The 16,121-nt window shown below is 39.6% G+C and overlaps 1 long non-coding RNA gene across 1 annotated transcript; it reads left to right on the top strand.

The window, feature by feature from the left end:
• The first annotated feature begins 416 nt into the window (after positions 1 to 416).
• Positions 417 to 10,160, top strand: LOC109093140. The gene is made up of 6 exons (XR_006160499.1): positions 417 to 864; positions 2,817 to 2,864; positions 2,953 to 3,070; positions 3,241 to 7,607; positions 7,984 to 8,562; positions 9,889 to 10,160. It is a non-coding gene; the product is annotated as an uncharacterized LOC109093140 (long non-coding RNA).
• Positions 10,161 to 16,121: the final 5,961 nt, after the last annotated feature.

Here is a 16,121-nt window from a genome sequence, read left to right as displayed (position 1 = left end):
AAAGAAATAAACATTTGAAATATATCAGTATGTGTGTAATGAATTAATATAATATACAAGTTTCACTTTTTGAATGGAATTAGTTTAATAAATAAACTTTTTGATGATATTCTATTTATATGACCAGAATCTGTTTACTTAAAAGTATCCATAGTATTTAATTAGTAAACTATCAGTATACCTATAAGTTCACTTTTAGTATAATTGCAGTACAAACTACAAACATACTGTAGAGGTAAACTAGTTGTGTACTCAAAGTTTACTACTGTTATACTTAAAGTATACTTAAAAGTATACTTTTATATACTAGAATGTTGGTCAATTTAGTCCCAAGGAGTACTGAAACATTTTACTTACAAGTATACTACAAGATCACTGATATTTGTATACTTGCTATACAAAGTATACTTAAAAATATACTTGAACTATACTTAAGTATACTTAATAAAATAAACTTCAAGTATACTACTTTTTGGTAAGAGTTGGCCGGAATAGGCTGTACATTTTGCCATTAATGCAAAATTGTGTTGTGGTGTTAATGATAACAATTACCCGCACAGGAATCAGCACCTTCTTTGTACTCATCACAAAATGAACCTGAACCAGGAACCAACTCTGAGGCAACTCCATCTGTAGTCATTGACTTTACTGATTTTACAAACCAGGAGCTTATTGGCAACACAGAGGACACTGCAAACAGCACATTTTGAACTAGTATGTTCAGAGCCTGTGTTGATCATTTGTTTCTCATAATATTTAATTCAGATAATTTTTGTTGTGTTAATAGGTCTTGCAGCAGTGGCGATCTTTACGGCAAGAACAAGACAAAGAATTTGAACAGTCTTTAAAGGCAGACAGAGCAAAGTAAGTAACTGTATTACAACATTCAACAAACAATCTTTGATTAAGAACATTAAGTAATATATCCTCTTTCCTAATCTTGGGCAAACTGTGTTTTGACCAGGTACAAAACAATGAGTCCTGTGTGAAAGACCTTTTTTAGTTAAGAATGAACTCATTTAACCTTTAGTACAGTGCCCTCTTTTTTTTTTTTACATTTTGTTATGTTGCAGCCTTATGTTAAACTGCTTTAAATTATCTACACTCCATACACCATAATGACAAAGCAAAACCAGAATTGTCACAACTTTGCAACTTTATTAAAAATAAAAAACTGAAATAAGGACATTGCATAAGTAACTCAGTACTTGCTTGAAGCACCTTTACAGCCTCAAGTCTTTTTGGGTATGATGCGACAAGCTTTGCACATCAGCATTTGGCAATTATCTGTTATTCTTCTCCTCATCTCTTCACCTCTCAAGCTCTGTCAGGTAGGATGGGGGCAGACACACATTTTCAGGTTTCTACAGAAATATTTGATTGGGTTCAAGGCCAGGCTGTGGCTCAATGTGACTCAAGGACATTCACAGAGTTGGCCATAAGCCACTCTTGCTGTGTGCTTAAGGCCAATTTATACTTCTGCCTCGGGTGCGCGTAGTAGGTACGGCGTAGCATACGCATTGACGTGTACCATACGTCGTACCCTTCGCCGTACCCTGACGCGCACCTCTTCAAAAATGTAACTACGCGTCGCGACGACACGGACTGCAAGATCTGTGATTGGTCGGCTTGGTAGTATCACGTTTCCTCCTACGCATTTCCGGAATGATCTTCTGCACTCTGGACTGCCCGCCATTTTTAAATTCCGAAATTCAGTGAAGATCCAACATGGAAATGGACCAAGTGACCGAGCGATTAATTGAAGAAGTGAGGAAATACAGCCATCTGTATGACTCCTCTTCGGGAGATTACAAAGACTGCCAGATGGCAGCGAATTCGTGTATGTAAACACAGTGGAACCCGCTCGCGTCAACTAGCGTTTCGGCAGTGTAACTGCAGAGCAAAACAGACATACGCAGAAGTATAAATGCTCACGACGGCGTCGCCTACGTGCGTAGCCTACGACGTACACTACGGCGTACAGTCGACGCAGAAGTATAAATTGGCCTTTAGGGTCATTGTCTTGTTGGAAGATGAACCTTCTGCCCAATCTGATGTTTTCATTTGGGCTATCTCTATATTTTGCTGTGTTAAGCTTTTAGTCTACTCTGACGAGTCCCTCAGTCCCTGCCGCTGAAAAACAGCCCCACAGCATGAGGCTGCTACCAGCACACCTTACTTTTAGAGGCTGCATGCTTCTGTGAACCTTCAATGCAGCAGAATTTTATTCTAAACTCTTCCCCAGATGTGTGGATTGATGCAGTCCTGTTTTTGAGCTCTACAGGTGTTTTTTTGACCTCAGAACTTGGTTTTTGCTCTGATATGCATTTTCAGCTGTGTGTGCCTTTCCAAATCATACCCATTCAATAGAATTTGCCACAGTTTAACTCCCCTCAGAGAGTAACATCTATGACTGCTCTTGAGCTAAATTTGTCCCAGATAAGGGTATGAATACTTATGCAATGGAATCATTTAAGTTTTTTATTTTTAACAAATTTGCAAAGATGTTTTTGCTTTGCCATTATGGTGTATGGAGTGTAGATTAAAAAGTAATTTAAAGCAGTTTAACATAAGGCATGCAGCAACATAACAAAATGTGAAAAAATGAAGGGCTTTGAATTCTTTTGCAAGGCACTGTACATTTTCTGAGTTGGCATCAAGGTCTACATTGTGTAAGATACACAGATGGTTGAAATACAAAACATATTTGAGAGTATGGACACTAAACTGCTCTATAATGCTTTTCCTGAACAAACTAGTTCTATGATACACATTTCTATTTAAATAGAATCCTCAACTCTTTTTATCATAAACAGGAGATGAGACGCCAATAATCAGAGGCACAGGAAACGAGTTGACTAAAGGTATGTTATTTTTAAAAAATATAACTGTTTTGTTTTGCTGAAGTAAAAAAAAATGTACTGCATTTACATAACCTTGGTTGCATAATAGGCATTTGAAGACAGACAGAAGAGGATAGCAAGTCACGAGGAGCCCATTGATGGTGTGCCCATCAAATTCAAGTTTCCTCATGGAACCAAAAAAATTCATCTTGTCAGAGACAATTCAGGTAAACAGCTGCTGATTTTTATTAAAAAGATAGGCAATAAGGATAGAAAAACACTCATGTTTTAAAATTGGTTTGGGAAATATAGTAAATAGCCTTGATGAATAAAGATAATTGTATAATAATAATGTTACTAAGTGTAATCTATCTATAGTTCATGTGCTTATTTACAGATCTTCAGATCTTATTTGACTTTGTTGGTCAGGATGACCTGTCCAGTGAAGTGTTTTATGTTCAAGATGCGACATCATCTGCAGCTCTTAAAAATAACCTTAGAAACACTGAATGATTACAACATCAAGGGTCATTTAACTCTTTATGTTGTTTGGATTTCACCACTAGATTCCCATGTGAGTAACACTTATGTATAGTTTCTGAAACTAGTTTAGGTTTACACACTACAAATTTGAAATCGGAAATTTAACACCAATAGAGTTAAATTTAACACTTTGTCAGTGTATATGTCACAGTCCGGGGCAAGCCGGAACCTTACACCCTGCCCCTATACCACCTCGAGGAGCTATCAGAGTACACCAGAGACGAGACAGATCTATAGAAAAGTACAAAGTTTGTCTATTTAATTAAAAGTAATTTTCCCAACTAAAACATTGCTCGTCGACCTCTTCTTCTCCTCAGAATCCTGGTACTCCTCCTCTTTATTACTGGATCGGCTTCAAAAGTTAAGCAGGCAGGGGGTAGCTCTTGTCATTAACAGGGCAGCTCCAGGGCGGACAAGGTAGGTATGCGGGTATGGCTCTTCTTCCAAGCAGACCAGAGCAGTGAAGGAGAGATGACTTCCTGTTTCCAACAATAAGCTCCAGGCCAAATAATGGTGAGTATGCAAGTCCGGATGTCACGTCTTCAACAATCGACTCCCAGCCAGACAATGGGGAGTATGCAGATATGGCTCCTATCATTGGCGGGGCAACTCCAGGCCAAACAAGTTGGATATGCAGATATGGTTCCTCTTCCAAACGGACCAGAACAGCGAGAGAGAGAGATGACTTCACATGTTCGACAATTGGCTCCAGGCCCGATAATGGTAAGTGTGCGGTACGGCTCCTATCGTTGCCAAGGCAGCTCCAGACCAGACAAAGTAAGTAGGTGGGTATGGCTCTTCTTCCAGGCCGTCAGGGAAGCAGGGGATGCATAACTCACAGCTCTGTATGATACACTCAAACACTGATTAATGAAACCTGTTGCCCAACTCACATCATTAAAGGGGCAGCTCCAGGCCGGACCAGGTAGGTATACGGGTATGGCTCCTCTTCCAGGTAGACCAGACCAGCAAGGGAGGGATGAGTTCATGTATTCAACAGTTGTCTCCAGTCCCGATAATGGTAAGTGTACGGTACGGCTCCTATCGTTGCCAAGGCAGCTCCAGACCGGACGAGGTAAGTATGCGGGTATGGCTCTTCTTCCAGGCCGTCAGGGAAGCAGGGGATGCATAACTCACAGCTCTGTATGATACACTCAAACACTGATTAATAAAACCCATTGCCCCCTCCCCCTCTAGGATGGGGAACAAATCAGGTCGAAGGCACGAACACCAGCGGGACGCTACACTCTCCACACTCTTGTATTCAGCAAGACACTTCAAAAACTTCCACACATGTAAATCTACTCCATAAGCACTACAATCCACACACTCAGTGAATTAAGGCCTTCGCTCGTGGCTCCAACCCGGTTCCTCGTCCTTGAAGGTAAGGAGGTTTCGTGGGCGACCAGAAATATAATTGTCAGGGGACAGCACTGGATACAGGAACTAGATCTTCGTCCTCCACACCTTCCACTCAGAAACAGCACAACAGATAACCAGCTGTAGACAGAGCAGCGGGGAAGAGGAACAGCTACAGACACCCTTGCATCAAGAGGTTAGAATATCACCATGTGGATTAGGAACAAAACAATCATCGCACGGATGCAGAAAGACCAGAACAGAATATCCAGCTTCAAGAGAGTTATAACTCAAAGACAGTGAGAGTGGTAAGCAACCACAAACATGCTGACATTAAGGGTTTAGACCTTCATAGTATTTAGCTTCCAGCCAACGAGCATCCGATCATCACATCCAAATGGGGACAACAAGCTTCAAAGACCCATATAGGAGGTAAACGTGGTACTTAACTTGTTCCCAGTATGCATGTGCAAGTTCTCCAGTCCCTGTATGTCCTTTTTTTTGTAGAAAAGACGTTACCTCCTATCCACAGCTTGTAGAAAATCCGTTTTCATCACGCTTCCCCTCTTCCCCTCTTCCCCTCTTCCCCTCTTCCCCTCTTCCCGACCTCTCGCTCTCTCGCTCTCTCACGCTAGTCTCTCCCGCAAACCCCGTGCTTTTCCTTTGGCCGCAAAGTCCTTTTATAAGCCGCATTCCCGTTACTTGCCCCAATCACCGATCGCCGCCCTCTCATCACACACCTGTTATTCATTTCTTTATTTGATCTGGGTGTCTGAGCACCGCTCACGGGGCAACCGGAACCGACCAGGTGTCACACCGGAACCATTCCGACCGGGAAACATCCTCAACGAAAAGTGGTTCCGCCTGTCATTCATCACCCCGTGACATATATATGGATACCACCACAGGAGTGTTAAAGTAACACTTTCATAAGTGTTGACACTTTCAACACCAATACGGTGTTAAAATGTAACACTATTGGAGTTAAATAACAACACTGCAATAAGTGTTTTAAACACAACAACAACAACAAACATTTTATATATAGAGAGAGAGAGAGAAAGAGAGGGAGAGAGAGAGAGAAATTAATCCACAAAACAATGCATGTTTACACTTATTTATTTTAATTGAAACATTCTAACTTTTTCACTGCACCAAAATGTCTTCAGATTCAGTGTTTTCAATACATATAAAGAACATACTTTACAACAATTAAAACAATGTCAAAGCAAATCAGTGCAAAGGCACAAAAAAACGTATTTGGTCCATATGTATTCTCAATTTAATCAGGTTTATAGTGCTTACATTTATCTGCTTAAACCACAGCATCTCATTCATCACCATCAACCATGAATGCAGGGCCATACTTAGCTGATTCGTGGCCCGGTGCGAAGTAGGGAGCGTTCCCGGGTTGGCGGAGGGGGGACTCATTCAGTGAGTTGCACCCCCCTAAAAACGGCCCTGGCTGAATGTATGTTACTGATCACTGAACAAAGTCTGTGCCAATGAATGGCGTTTGGACCTCCTTGGAGAAAGTAGTCTCTTTCTTTTTTTCAGGACGACACGATGTGGTTCTCTGCAGTTTCCAGCTAAGCAAGAAATCCACTCTTACTTGCAGCATCACAAAAGTGATTCTGTAAAATTGGGGAGGAAAAAACAGAATCATTTCACATCCATTTATCAAAAATATTATTAACAGGTGAAATATCAGAGACAAGTATCAATTACAATACAATAATATTTCACTCAAAACATTTACCCAAAAATTCTGTCATATTTTTTTTATCCTCATGTGGGTCCAAACCTGTATGACATACATGTCTTACATGGTGTCGGTGCTAACGGCATAAGTAAATAACAATTCAGGTGAACAATTTGTTTTAAGGGTTATTTCACCCCCAAAAATAAAAAATGATCATTTGATCATCATTTAATTACCTGACTGTTGGTCTCTGTGCATGAATGTGCGTTCATGAGAATCTATTAGCAAAGCAATTCAATCTAACTCAACTAGGAAAAGCACACAAGTTGTGAACAATCAAGATTAATAAAAACATAGCATGAAATACAATATATGTGCTTTTTTCTCTGAGGTAAATACATCTGCTGTGCTCGTTGCAACAGGAAGTTATCACAATCATCTGTCAGCTGTCATTTTGACAGTCATAACAACCGAAGCTCCAGTCCGGAGTCAGTGATAAAGATTCAACTCAGTGAAGAAAGTATAAAGTTATTTCACCTCATCCTTTTCCAACCAGCTTGCATCACCACATGAACAAACTACTTCTTTGCCACTGAATGATTGTCATTCCCCATCACCCCCAAACTGGTCACCTGCTTCTTCAACTGCGCAATGGTCAACTGCTTCTTCACCTTCTCACATATATCACTGGTCACCTGAACGCTCTCTTCCCACTCAGCCATCCTCTGTAACAACTGAAAATTGTGAAAATATTTCGGATCAGTTTGTTGTCATATTTAAAAGGAATTTTAAGCAATTAACCTTTTCAGACACATTCAGGTTAAAATGTTTTACTCTTTTGTGTTTTAGAGTTGATCTGCAGATGATTTTGAAGAAGCTTCATAGCAGAGTTGATCTCTCATGTTGTCATACAAGCAATCAGATAAATGTATGTTGAGACAGCATATTACAAGGTAGCCTGCAAGCTTTCAAGCGAAGGCACTTTAATCCAGAAGCAAGGCTGGATTTGATTTTTGTGGACTCTGATGGGGTTGGAGAAGGAGCTGTAGATGAAGGTGGACCGGCCAGGGAATTCCTACGCTTGCTAATGAGGGAAATCCAGAGGTCCAAAATATTTGAAGGACTGGATGACAAAAGACTACTGGCTCTTGATACTCATGGTAAGGATTATCTTATTTGCTTTTCTTTTTTTCTTATGAAATATAAAAATATACATTATATATAATTTCTTTGTATGTTTTTAAGCCCTTGAGAATGGCTTGTACATGACCATTGCAAAAATGATTGCAGTGTGCATAGTTCATGGTGGAGCTGGCCCTCATTTTTTTTCTGATCATCTTTTTATGCAACTCTGTGGTCAGTGTACAGTTCCTGTTTCCCTTGAGGAAATAGCAGACAGCAGCTTCAGAGAAAAACTCTCAAATGTTATTGTTACTTTAGACTTTTCTCATCTACACAGGGATTTTTTAGTGTGTCATTTGCAATGTGTGCTTTGTGATTTCAAGGCATAACAATTTTCTAATTATTTACTTGTAGATTAAAGAAGCAGACTCTGTGTTTGTTTCTGGAGCCTCATCTGTGCCTCCACTAGGATTCCCCAATCACCAAAAATCTAATTTCTTCATACATCTGGTCAAGACACCAGAGTATTTCCAGAAGCCAACACATATGCCTTATTGTTCTTAGACTTCCAATTCACAGTACTTATGAATCTTTTGGAACCTACATGGCCGAAGGTATTTTGCAGTCACCAACTTTCGGCACCATGTAATAATTCATGTACCTTGTTCATGTAAGGGTGATGAACGAAATACTTCATGTTTCAACACAGTTTCACAAGTTAATGAAATAATCCTCTTAACACTACTTCACTCTTATGCCATTTTAAACAAGTTTTACAGTCACTGTGTTTACTGTTATTGTTGTACTATTCTTACCTTTAATGTTAGTTTTTGTTAACAATTGTAGATACACATTTTGTTTCATTTACTCGATTTATCAACATCAATTATATTCCTTGAAATTGAAAAAGTACACAACAGTAACTAAAACAGTGGAAAGAGATGGAAAGTGGAAAGAGATGTATGGAATTCACGAATCATGTTCACGGATGAGGTAATGAATGTTTTTTTATTACCTGTACCTTCCACAGTTATTCAAACAGTAAATACATTATACAGAAAGTGAGCAAAGAACATTTGCATTGTCAAAGAACATTATGACTGATTTCAATCTAGCGTGATTTTAAGCACTTAAAAAAACTACCCTTGTAATCAGCAAAGCTCTCTAAACACTGTTGGATGAATCTCTTTTGTTTGAATGATGAATCTGTTTGAATCTTTTACATCATACATCTGCACTTTGTTGTTTATGATGATAGAATTTGCGAGAGCGCACAAGCAACAAAACTCTGGTGTTTCAGCAATGACTCATCTGAACGCTTTTGATTGGCCATTGCATTCATAAGCTCAACAGACTCATGTGTGATTGGTTATAATGCGCAAAAAAAGTATCATGATGCAACATTGAGCAGATATAAATTTAATGCTGCTGTAAACACTTTTCATTTCAGCTGTAATGGATTTACTCTAACTGTGCAGCAAGATTTTTGTGCACGCTTGCAGTTTCTACAAGCGAAAACTGAGGATAGCGTGGATATTACGTCATTGATAGGCAACCATGACCATCGACGAGCCAATTTTTTCCAATTGGAGTTTCACTAGATTAACAAATCCTTGGGAACTATTGGAATAACTTGAGTATACAACTGAATGAAATATATCGCACTGTGCATGTTTTGGATATTTTATTAGGAAAATCTTACATAATTCCTTTGAGATGATTAGCAAGCCAGAATACATAAACATTTTTCTGAAGCAATGTGGAAGGTGATGTTTAAACTATAACATTCATTACAAATGAATGCATGTTTGCCTGTCAGCTTTATCTTACAAAAAGTTCTAAGTATGACATTAATGAAAAGTCTGGGCTTAATACTAACGCTGAGGGCGTGTTGCAAGAACAAACACACTATCAAAATTATGTGTCTCAGCCATCTTGTAATATGTTTGCAATTTTCCTGCAACACGTCTGATACTTATCGGTTGCATTTGAGATGGTCTCAGTTGTCTGCAAAATGTTTTGCTGCTGCTGATGGCTCAGATTGTTTCGGGGTTGTTCCACAACTACAGCTGGAAAATGATCCTCTTCGTCATCAGTCACAGGGAAGTTGTCTATGCCATGTTGTGCCAAAAGCTCTTCTAGAGTGTGTGTGCTGTACGGATCTTCACCAAAAACATTGCTGATGGCTCTGCAGTTTGCCTCCATTGAAAGCCTTCCTGCAGTCCAGATTTGGACAGGTGTTTTGTTGTTTTCTGTTCTCATTTTGTGGTGATTCCATCCATTCCTAAACAGATCCAATCTCTTTTGTATCTCTGGCAGGAAAATAATTTGCAGGGACATCTTGTGGACGTCATCATCTGGATCAAGGACCTCGGAATCCTCTAGACTGTGGAACAAATTGAAGTAGTACTGAAGCAAATGGAGGAAAACATCTCTCCAAAGGCACTCTATGCGCTGATTGTGAACAGATTCTCCTGTTATGTAACTCCTCCGTTCCACCCCTTGAATGAGATTCATGAAGAGGGCAATTTGTGAATCCCCCACAAATTATATTTTTAATCATATGAAAAAAAAAAAAAAAAAAAAAAACATTATTATAAAAACCTGTATTATATTCGTTTGAATTGTGAATTTTAACCTTTAATAATAAAATCAGCTGACAGGGCTCCCTGTATGTTTACAGCATTAGTTGAGAGATTTTTTTTCTTGATAAAAATGTACATGTAATTACCTGATAATTATCCAAATGAATTGATATTGAATTTAGAACAGAATTGAATCAATCGAGCTTATGAATTGAAATTGTAAAATTTGTGTTATAAAAACAGTAGCCATGTAAACATTGCAAAATGTTGTCAACTTAATCAAATTCTGTTTAGTTACCAAATGTTTTGTCAGTCACAATATACTTTTTTGCCCCCACAATTCACCTATTCTTGCAATACAGGCTATTGTACTTTTCTGCTTGACCTGCACTTTGCAACACAACCTTGTTTCTGCAGTGACTTTCAGCATGTTTTATATAACAATGTCTGACATGTTCACATTTTACATAGTGTGAGAAAGTGAACTAAACCACACAAAATCTGATAAAAGCAGTTGGACTGAAATGGTTTTCCAGAAATGCAATTTTAATTGGAATTTAAACAACATATTATTACAGCTCAAAATAACAAAATTTAAATAAGTAACAGTTTTAATTAAACATGCATCCTTGCTTTATTTTACAAAATCACAAATGTTCTGTTATTATTTTGAAAAAATAAAAAAATAAAAGTAAACACTTTGTGCTTTTGAATTAGACTATGTCTTACTCTTATCTGTATGATCTCTCACACACACACACACACACACACCACATATTCGCAACTCAAACTTGACATTGCAGTCTGTTCATTATCAAAATAAAAAACAGTCAACCAAAAATATAATAGGTAACACTGTTCAATTTAAATAGTCCTTGGTATTACTGGTCCACTTTGTATGCCAAGCACATTTTTGCTCATGTGAAGAGGATATTCTGTCGATATACGAACATGCGTTAAGTATAACCTCTACATTCTAAATAATAGTTTCATTCAAATACATCACGAATATGGAAACATTAGGATTTGTGCCCAATGAGAGGTATGTGAGCCCAATTAACGCCTGGTACTTTCAGTTTCCCTTTGTTTTGGTTTCTTTAGGTTTATATATTTTTATTTCATTCTTGTTCTGTTCTGAATACTGTTACATTTATATGTTTTGTTTTGGAGTGAGCTATTCTAATGTATAGCTTTGTTTATAATGTTTATACATTATATATTTCACTTTATTTGGTCTTATTTCTGGTATTATTACACTCTCTCCAAACTTTCTGCTGCTCACAAAACAATAAGCAGTAAGCACCAATCAATGAGAGCGAGTTTGAATTTAAGAAAGCTGACTGGTCACGGTCAAAAATATGCTGAGGACCAATACATAAACCTCTGGTCGCTCTCATATGCACGCAGGCACTGTCACAATCTAATCCCGGATCCTTAGAATTACTGGAACACACAAAAAAATCTAAATTCTGACATTTTCTGGAACAGAATTCTCATTCAAAGTGATTAAAGAAATTAAAGAAACTCAAATTAAGCAGTTAGGCTAAAAGAAGAAAAAACAATAATTATCAAACAGTAAACTGAAGAAAAAAGAGGGGGGAAATCTAAATAACAAATATAATTATAACTATTTACTTACAAACGTTCACAAGTGCAGTATGGAGTACCGCAAGGCTCAGTACTAGGGCCGTTACTCTTCACGCTTTACATGTTACCCTTGGGAGATATCATCAGGAAACACGGTGTTAGCTTTCACTGTTATGCTGATGATACTCAGCTCTATATTTCTTCGTGGCCCCGGCGAAACATACCAATTTGAAAAACTAACGGAATACATAGTCGATATAAAAAACTGGATGACGAGTAATTTCTTACTGCTAAATTCTGAAAAAACAGAGGTGTTAATTATAGGGCCTAAAAGCTCTGCATGTAATGACCTAGAATGCTGTCTAAGCCTTGATGGCTCCTCTGTCAATTCTTCGTCATCAGTTAGGAACCTAGGTGTGCTATTTGATAGCAACCTTTCCTTAGAAAGCCATGTTTCTAGCATTTGTAAAACTGCATTTTTCCATCTCAAAAATAGATCTAAATTACGGCCTATGCTCTCAATGTCAAATGCAGAAATGTTAATCCATGCGTTTATGACCTCAAGGTTAGACTATTGTAATGCTCTATTGGGTGGTTGTTCTGCACGCTTAGTAAACAAACTCCAGTTAGTACAAAACGCAGCAGCTAGAGTTCTTACTAGAACCAGGAAGTATGATCATATTAGCCCGGTCCTGTCAACACTGCACTGGCTCCCTATCAAACATCGTATAGATTTTAAAATCTTGCTTATTACTTATAAAGCCCTGAATGGTTTAGCACCTCAATATTTGAACGAGCTCTTGTTACATTATAGTCCTCCTGCTCCGTTCTCAAAACTCAATTTGATAATACTTAGAATATCAAAGTCAACTGCGGGCGGCAGATCCTTCTCCTATTTAGCGCCCAAACTCTGGAATAACCTACTTAACATTGTTCGGGAGGCAGACACACTCTTGCAGTTTAAATCTATATTAAAGACCCATCTCTTTAACCTGGCTTACACATAACATACTAATACACTTCTAATATCCAAATCGTTAAAGGATTTTTAGGCTGCATTAATTAGGTAAACCGGAACCGGGAACACTTCCCATAACACCTGATGTACTTGCTACGTCGTTAGAAGAATGGCATTTACGCTCATATTAGTCTGTTTCTCTCTTATTCCGAGGTCACCGTAGCCACCAGATCCAGTCTGTATCCAAGTCAGAGGGTCACTGCAGTCACCCGGATCCAGTCTGTATCCAGCCCAGATGATGAATCAGCACCTAGAAAGGACCTCTACAGCCCTGAAAGACAGCGGAGACCAGGACAACTAGAGCCCCAGAGACAGATCCCCTGTAAAGACCTTGTCTCAGACGACCACCGGGACAAGACCACAGGAAACAGATGATTCTTCTGCACAATCTGACTTTGCTGCAGCCTGGAATTGAACTGCTGGTTTTGTCTGGCCAGAGGAGAACTGGCCCCCCAACTGAGGCTGGTTTCTCCCAAGGTTTTTTTTCTCCATTCTGTCACTGATGGAGTTTTGGTTCCTTGCCGCTGTCGCCTCTGGCTTGCTTAGTTGGGGACACTTAATTTACAGCAATATCGTTGACTTGATTGCAAATTATTGCACAGATACTATTTAAACTGAACTGAGCTGCATGATGACATCACTGAATTCAATTATGAACTGCCTTTAACTGTCATTTTGCATTATTGACACGTTGTTTTCCTAATTAATGTTGTTCAGTTGCTTTGACGCAAATTTTTTGTTTAAAGCACTGTATAAATAAAGATGACTTGACTTGACTTGACAAACAGTAATAATTTAATGCATTGCTGCACATGCAACAGATAGTAAATCAGTGTCTCTTGCAAACTGGAAGTTTGCACTTTTTTGCAAAAACTGCCGATTTTAACATGCTTTGAACTAGGCGCGGAGGGACCAGCTGCATTAGCAGTGCAAAAGGTTGTTGGTTCAAATCCCAGGGAACACACATACTGGTAAAAAATGTATAGCCTGAATGCACTGTTAGTCACTTAGGATAAAAGCGTCTGCTAAATGCATAAATGTAAATGTAACTATGATGCCTGAACCCGGAAGAATAATTCACAGGGGGTTCCTTTGAGATTTCCCTATGGGGTTTTATAATGGGGTTTTTCAATTTATGAGTAAAATTTAGCCTATGGTAAACATAACTTGAGGATACTTTTACTTTTTTTATACAACGTAAATTACACATCCATACCCAAAATAAAAATTTTGAAGCAGTTATGTTCATTTTTGAAAATGTATGTTTTTATTAAGTAACTAGATAAGAACATTTGGGCTGCGAGTGTGTGCAGTTTACATTGTAGAACAAAATGTAACGATATCGTCAAGTTATGTTTACCACAGGCTTTATTTTATTCATTAATTTGAAAACCCCATTATAAAACCCAGTAAGAAAATCTCAAAGGAACCTGTGGCAAATTACAATTCCTGGTTCTGACATCATAGTTCCTGCACTCTATTGTGCTGGGGATGAATAGTGTATTACCTAATCAAATGCATATTTCTTTCTATATGCCATAAACTGTTTGGATGAGGAACATGGTAGACTCTTCTGGCGATGGCTATGATGAGGGCTTCTCGGACCCTACGTCGCTGGACAAACAGCCCTTCTGCACATAGCATTCCCCTAATGATCTAAGAAATAATATTAAAAACACATTATTTTGACAGAATAGATGCAGAATAATCAATTAGACTTTCCTTTGCCTAACAGACCTCACTTCCTGTGTTGGGATAGAGACTGTGAAGTCTTTTGACATGCTGTGAAAGTTCTTCCTCAGTCACTTGTGTTTGCAGTTTTCGTATAGAAATTCAGAGCAGTTTAGTTTTCCTATAAATAAATGAAGATGAGCAACCCAGAATCTCAGCCATCTGCTTAACGATGTGTCCTTGTTTCATTAGAAATGTCACGATCTCAGTGGGGTCTGAGGCTTTGCTGTCCTGGAGCACATGGGTTTTGTTTTGGTGGCTCACCAGGTGTTTCACGATCACCGTTTTCATGTTTTCTCTGCCCCTCTTGTTATCCCTGTTAACGTATTCTCCCTCACCTGCACCCTGTTTCACGCTGATTATCTTCCCTTTATCATACCCTGGTGTCTGCTGTCTTGTGTCAGTCCGTAAGCATTGTTTGAAGTGCTAACCTTCACCTTGCTTTCCGAGTTTTTTAACCCTGCTATTATTCATGTGATTTTTCCCTGTCCTGTCGGTCTGGTGTCCCTGTTTTGCCCTCTCAGTCTGCCTGATAACTCTTGGACTCTGGGGAGTTTGTCTGCCCCGTATCTCTCTCTTGCTGGGGCCAGCACCAACTAAGCAGCCGACTCGACTCACCTCTCTCTCGGCTTAGACGCTGGACTGCACTGCGGGTTCGTCACTTTCCCTCGCCGCTGTCTGGCTGATGCCGGTGAAGTCTTCCCGCTGGTCTTCCTGATGGAGTGCTGGTGGTTTTGTTATCCTACTGATTAATTGTGTCCTGGATTGTGTCCTGGTTAATTCAGATTGTGTCCTGGAGTCAGTCGTGTCATGCATGTTGCCTTGGTTCTGCCTCTCCTCCCGTGTCTGTGTCTCCTGTGTTGCAGGTTGAGGCTGCTGACCTCACTGGGGTTCCGGCGGAGTATTGTGATCTGCAGCTGGTTTTCAGCAAGTCCCGGGCCACCTCGCTGCCTCCTTACCGGCCGTTCGATTGTGCCATCAACCTCTTTCCCTGTCAGGTCCTGAACGAGAGGCTATGGACACATACATTCAAGAATCCTTAAAAGCCGGTCTCATCCGCCACTCGTCTTCCCCTGCTGGCGCTGGGTTCTTCTTCGTTAAGAAGAAGGATGGCTCTCTGCGTCCTTGCATTGATTATCGAGGGTTAAATGACATTACTATAAAGAACAGGTACCCCTTGCCATTAATGTCATCTGCCTTTGAACTTTTGCATGGAGCCAAGGTCTTCACTAAATTAGACCTCCGCAATGCCTATCATCTCATCTGTATTCGTGAGGGCGATGAGTGGAAGACAGCCCTCAATACCCCCACGGGACACTATGAATACCTGGTCCTTCCGTTTGGGCTTACCAATGCTCTGGCTGTCTTCCAGGGCATGGTAAATAGCGTGTTGGGAGACATGATTAACAGATTTGTCTTTGTGTACCTCGATGATATTCTCATCTTTTCCCCATCCCTTCAGGTACACACTCAACATGTGCGCCAGGCCAACGGCTGCTGGAGAACCAGCTTTATGTCAAAGCGGAGAAGTGCGAGTTCCACGCCAAGTCAGTCTCGTTCCTGGGCTTTGTAGTCTCAGCGGGGGAGATTAAGCCAGATCAGGCCCCAGTCCCCAACTCCAGGAAGGCTCT

The sequence above is a fragment of the Cyprinus carpio genome, chromosome A7, assembly GCF_018340385.1.
Source record: "Cyprinus carpio isolate SPL01 chromosome A7, ASM1834038v1, whole genome shotgun sequence".
In the NCBI taxonomy this organism is placed as follows: Eukaryota; Metazoa; Chordata; class Actinopteri; order Cypriniformes; family Cyprinidae; genus Cyprinus; species Cyprinus carpio.
The sequence above is the reverse complement of the archived record's forward strand: the minus strand, read 5'-3'. Positions and strand labels throughout refer to the sequence as shown.